This window comes from Ipomoea triloba, chromosome 1 (genome assembly GCF_003576645.1).
Source record: "Ipomoea triloba cultivar NCNSP0323 chromosome 1, ASM357664v1".
In the NCBI taxonomy this organism is placed as follows: domain Eukaryota; kingdom Viridiplantae; phylum Streptophyta; class Magnoliopsida; order Solanales; family Convolvulaceae; genus Ipomoea; species Ipomoea triloba.
The window spans coordinates 18,258,609-18,264,875 of NC_044916.1; positions in this window are offsets into that span (position 1 = coordinate 18,258,609).

Here is a 6,267-nt window from a genome sequence, read left to right on the forward strand (position 1 = left end):
GTTGGGTAAGCTGGGGGAGGGCTGTACTGCGGAGGAGGAGGAGCAGGAACATAGACCGGGTCCGAAGCATGAACCGAATCGGGAGCATAGACTGGAGCAGGAGGATCTGGAGCGTAGCCTGGGGCATACGGGTCATCACCCGCCAACAACTATACATAGCTATCATAGTCAACGAGGGGAAAATAGAACTCTGAGGAACCATTAGAGTTCCCGGGGCTACAGGAGCCCACACTAGACTGCATCTGATAAGAAACACAACGAAGTGCAGTTAGCGCCACGGCTAAGTAAGAAAATCCATTGTCACTTAAGAATAGACAAAGGTTTGAAAACATAGATAATCTGAAAGCTTTATAAAGTTTTACCCATGATTTGAAAATCTACCTGCAACCAAACGATTTATGGATAGCATAATAACGTATAAATGTTAAATCATGTAAAGCTTTTCTCAAATAAGAATAATGGCATAACTGCCACTCAAAATCATTTTCATGCCCCTTTTAGACAAGTTTGCAAAATTTCACATTTCTAGGAATTTCATCATTTGCAAATAGAACCGCAGCTCTAGTGCTCATAATAACCTGAACCGCAGCCCAGAGTAACAATAATTTTCGTAGTAAAAAAAAATTCACTTAGTTTCCCCTGAGTAAGCGCGAGGCTTTCCTTTTTGAACATTTCTCAATTCCCCTTTTCAAACCTTGGGCCGTGGCATTTCCCCGCCTTCCCGTAGGTCTCCTTATCCCAACCTCGGGCCATGGCACTCCAGCCCTCCCGTAGGTCCAACCTTATTCCAACCCCGGGCCGTGGCATTTAAGCCTTCCCGAAGGTCTCCACCTTATTCCAGAAACTAAGGTTTTGAAAACATTTTTTTCTTTCCTGGAATCAAATAGTATTTTCAAAATAATTTATTTCCTTCCAAATATGGTTGTGACATCCCAAAATTCAGCCACTAGTTTTGTTACAAAATATTTTTGTCAAAATTATTTCTAATCATTTCTTTTCAGAAAATTTCAGCTTGGCGCAGTCCGAAAGATTGAGCCGGTAAAAATAATTCCCGAACTCTTTTTCACTTGAAATTTTTATGGTAGAACCCCAACTCATAGTACTTGATGTCCATAAAAAGTTTTGATCATTTTGATCCGCGAATAAACACAGAAAATTCCATTTCTGCCCTTGGCAGTGTGCTGTCCAGAATTTTTTTTTTCTCTGGACCAGTTTTGGAAAAAAATTCGAAAACCATACTTATACTACTCCGATCATTATGAAATTTTATATGCAGGTTCTATACTTATAGAACTACATATCTGAAAAAAAACGAATCAAAATACCTTACCAATTTTCCCAATAAATCTCGGAAGTTACTGCCATAGACTATCTTGATTTTTTTTCAATATTTTCACAAGTATAAGCTTATATGGACATAAATATAATATGTACATGCATATACAAGCGATGAAAATGTATACAAACATATTCATAAAACTCCTAATCTCATCATTCACTAGCAATTGTCCATTTTCAAGTGACTAAATCAACTTAAGGGATTCCTTACCTTTTTAGAAGCTTTAAAACCTTAGAAAGTGTTGAAATCTTATACTCCCAATATCCACCGAAGGTCCTAGACAATTTACACCATAATAACAACATTTTCAAGAATTCTTAGCTTATGATTAAGTTCTAGAAAGAATTCTAATCCTTTAAACCGAATATTTACAAAGCTTACCTAGTGTTGAAGAGCTTGGTGAAGGATTTTAGCTATGGAGTAATGGAGTCTTGAACAAGAATGAAGATGAAGATGGGATTTATTTTTCTCTCTCCTTTCCTTAATTTTTTTTTCGGCCAAAGGGGGTGAATGCAAGACTTGGAGGCTAAGCTAGATTAATTTCTATCCAAATCATCTCTTAAAAATTAATATTTACCTACATGGTGAAAAATTGTGACACTTGTCACTATTCCATGGTAAGTTCCTAAAGATAAGAATTACTATACAGTTAGGGATTAAATCAGATGAATGCTCGGTGGAAAATCACTTAATTCGGAAAAATTTTAATACCAAAATTATTCAAAAAATAATCCCGTCATTAACCACCAAAAATCGAAATTTTCCGGTACATCGCGAAATTCAGCGGTTCGCAGGCTCGTAACAAATTTTCACCCTTATAACTCATCCAATCCCAACTTAACTAAGTAGGAGGCTCACACTTAGTCATAACATGCATAATAATCCATTTCCTAGGAAATCCGAGCTGAAAATTCGTCCTTAAAAATTTTGCGGTTCGTGACCGGTACGTACGATCGCAGCTTATAAATAACTATACTCTCTTATAAAAAAAATTCTTTTGAAGCCTCGGGGGACCATTTCATGAATGTCATAACCTAAAGAAATATTTTTCGAACCTTAGTCTTACGGAAATTGCCGAGGGGTTACAAGTGTATCCTTGGTTTTGTTTCCAGTGAGTTGTTTTGTGATCTGTTGTCTGATTGTTTCACCTTTGGTTCTGGATTTTGTTGGAATATTCTGTTGGGTATTTTACCATGTTTTTGGAGTATTTGTTCATATCTCTTGGTCCATCTTGTGAGTCTATTGGTTGGTTGAATCCTTGATTGTATTCTCTGGGAGTTTGTTGTGTTCATAATCTGAGATGAACACTGTGGAGGTTTGTGCTTGGGTTGAGTCTGTGGTTGGATATGGAGTGGTGGATCTTTGAGTACCTCTTGGGCTGTTTGAGAATGAACTAACTGTGGAACTAACTTTGGACTTCGGTCCCTGTGATTGGGTTTTTACCCCTGTGATTGGACTTCGGTCCCTGTGATTGGGTTTTTACCCCTGTGATTGGGTTTTTACCCCTATGTACCTAACTTCTAACTTTCGGGCTTGGTGTTTGGTGTGAGAGTTGGTACTTGGGTTGGAAGTTAAGGTTTTGGTGCTTATCCTTGGGTTGAGGTCTGTTTGGTTCCTTGTTGACTCTTGAGTTGTATTGTATCTTGTTGATTATTGGTTATTCTTGGATATATTGCAGTTTGGTTGTTTCTTATGAGTATTCGGTTGAGTTTGTGTTTCGGTTGGACATTGGTATTGATGAGCAGTCTTGGTTTATATATTCATTCAGCGTGTTGTTGTTGAGTATCTGATTTAAACTTGAATAGTTCGTTGGTGTGTATATTCTATATGGGTGTGTAAACCTATTTACAAACTTACTATATATCTATACTTCCTTGTGGGTGTGAATGGTGGTTGCTTAGCAGTCTTTTGCTAATGGTTTCTTGTATGTTTTCCAGGTATGAAGTAAGTCTAAGCGTGAGCGCGATAGAGATATATCCGTATGAGGCGGCTTAGGCTAGTTTGTTATGTTTTTAGACTTATGTTTTGGGCCTGTGCGCCAATATGAGATTTTATATACCCTTGTTTTAGATTTTGGATGTTTGGATACATTTTGAGGATTTATATACTATTTGGCTTCAGTTTTTGGTTAGCCTGTGCATCTAGGCCGTGTTTTCTCACCTGGATGTGGCATGATACCCCTTAGGTTATAATTCGCTTCCGCTATGTATGTTTGATAGTTGAGATAGACAGCTTTTGTGTTAAGTTTTAACTATCTCAGCTTGTGAAAGGTTGGGGTGTCACACACATGTACTACTTTCTAGGGGAATTTAGAATCCTCTCACACTCTCCAATACCTCACAAGATTAGCTAGGAAATCCGTGATTGGTGTTTAGATGAGAGGTCCTTTAAATAGCCAACTAATCAAAACCAAAACAGTATTAGTGTTATTCCTAGTTTGTTTGGGATTTGATTTCTGATATTGGTATACTCCTTTTCTGACTCGAATTGAAATTTCTTTTTGCCAACAATTGTGATCAACCTTTTGATTCAACAAAGCCATTGTCAATCTTTTTCTCAAGAGCTGTGATTCTCTCCTCAGTATTCGACTTTGAGGATTTCTTCTTCTGCTTTCTGATGTCCTTTTATATCTTGGTTATGGACTCATTCAATGTTTTGAACTGAGCATCTTGAGTCCTTGCTATTCCCTGTATGACAAGCAACAGAGAGGTGAAAGCAAAAGAGGTATTGACAATTACCTCAGAAAAGTCCGAGCTCTTGGACGCTTCGGCTGTATGCTCATGATTGTCCTTGGAAGGTGCTTCCATGTTTCCACCTTGAGCCAAGACAAGTTCATGTTCTTCAGCAAATTTTGGCTCCTTGGATTCGTTGGTCGGGGAGGATAAGTCCTCGGGACTAACACTTCGGGATGCTTCCATATTTTCATCCAGAGTGAAGTCAGGGAGTACTTCTACCTCAACATCAACGAGATTTAGATCTAATGTGATTATCCTTTCATCAACGATTTGCAAGCCATCATGATTCGCACCTCGAGATGCTTCCATGCTTTCATCTCGGGCTGAACTAGGACTTTGTAGAACTGGTTGTTCCAATGATTCGGTGGGTCCAAACTTTGTCTCATCAGCTTGGGGATGATTAGAAGTAGCATCGGCATGATCAGTCTGTTCATCCGAATCTGGATTGGCAACGGCTCAGGATGCATAGGGAGGAGGAACTCCATTTCCGGATGGATCATCATTGTCATCATTGTCATCATCATCCTTTCTATCATTCTGGTCACGGCATCCCTAATTTGGATTAGAATCCAAATCCTCATCATCATCATCATCTTCGTCAGGTAGACGGCTCGGTCCAATGTCAGGTCTAAGATCCCTTATCTCCGTCTGTGCTCGAGAGATATTGTGGATCTTGGCAATTTTCATGTCTTCTAGCATTAGGCGTTCCCAAGGTGTTCGGTAGCCAACATTGAGATCGACAGATTTGCCAAACCGAGTCGTTTTTCCCTGGAGCTTTTCAGCAAAGACCCGTTTAATCTCATCCGGTCTTGTTGCATCAAAAATTGATCGTGTACCCATCCAATTCAATGCCCATTCTTCCTCTTCGGCCATTTCACTAATAGTGTTGGCAATAACCCGAAGGCTTGACATTCTCCACTCCTGCTAGTTATAGACGCGAGCAAGTTCTTGCCGTAGTATCTCTTCATGAGAGAGCAATTCAGCAAATGCTTCGGTATGAGGCATCTCATCATTAGACTCTTCATAAGCCAATTGTTGAGCCAATACTGCATCGGCATTAATTTAACGAGTGACATGATCAGGATGGATGGTGAGCTGCTGGAATGATTCGGGTACTCCAGTTTCAGGTGTTTCAGACGGGATCTCTTCAATTTGAACAGTTGAAACATATGGCCATTGCAAGTAGATGTGTCTGAGGACATAATCTTAAGCAAGCATAATTGCGGCCATGAGGGGAGACATATGTTCGGTGATTTGTCTTCTGACTGCCTCAGGTATTGGTCGATAGGATGGGCGACAGATATCAATATCTTCCCCCTCAAAGTCATCCTCTATCCACGTGGAGTCTGAGTCCGACTCATTCTGACTTCGTGGCATAATAATAGCCAAATGTTGTGCTTTGGTTATGGGAGCATTAGGACCCTTAGTTGCAACATACAGGGATTCGGGAGGTTGCACTGGCTCGGTAACAGGTTCTGCAGAGGAGGATTCGGGTTGTGAAGGCTTCGGTTTCATCAACCTGGTGAGAGGCATCTGATCTTCCTCATCACTATCATCCTTAGTGAGATCAAGAGGTAGAGGAAGAACTCTATGTCGATCATCAATCTGAGTTCGCCTCGGTTCCTCTTCTGCTGGTAAGACAGCAGTTGATTGGGTCTCATATCTTATTTCAACATCCTTAGTCCGATCCTTCCTTTGCTTCTTTTTCGGACGCTTCAGTTGCTTTGCCTTCCGCTTCTTAGTCTTCGCTTTTGACTCTCTTGCCTCTTCCTCAGACGAGGATTCGGCCTGCTGTGAGGATTCAACATGCTTTGATCCTTTCTGCCTTGATCCCTTTTTGTGCTATTTTCCCTTCGGCTTATCAGACTTGTCCGACTTATGACTATCAGAGGCTTTGGGTGTCTCCTTTTCAACTAAGCCTGTAATACCCCGTATTTTCCTAACATTATTATTTTATCCTAAGGCGTTGACATTCATAAGTTATGATCTTCAGATATTTCAAAAGAATTTTTATAAGTGAGTATAGTTGTTATTAAGCTGCGATCGAACGTCCCGGTCACGAACCGTAAAAATTTTAAGAGCTAGTATTCGGACCCGTTTGTCATAGGAAATGGATTTTTAGACACCATACTATTATTCTTGAATTTCCTATTTAATTAAATCAGCTCATAGCAGCGAAAATTTATTTTGATC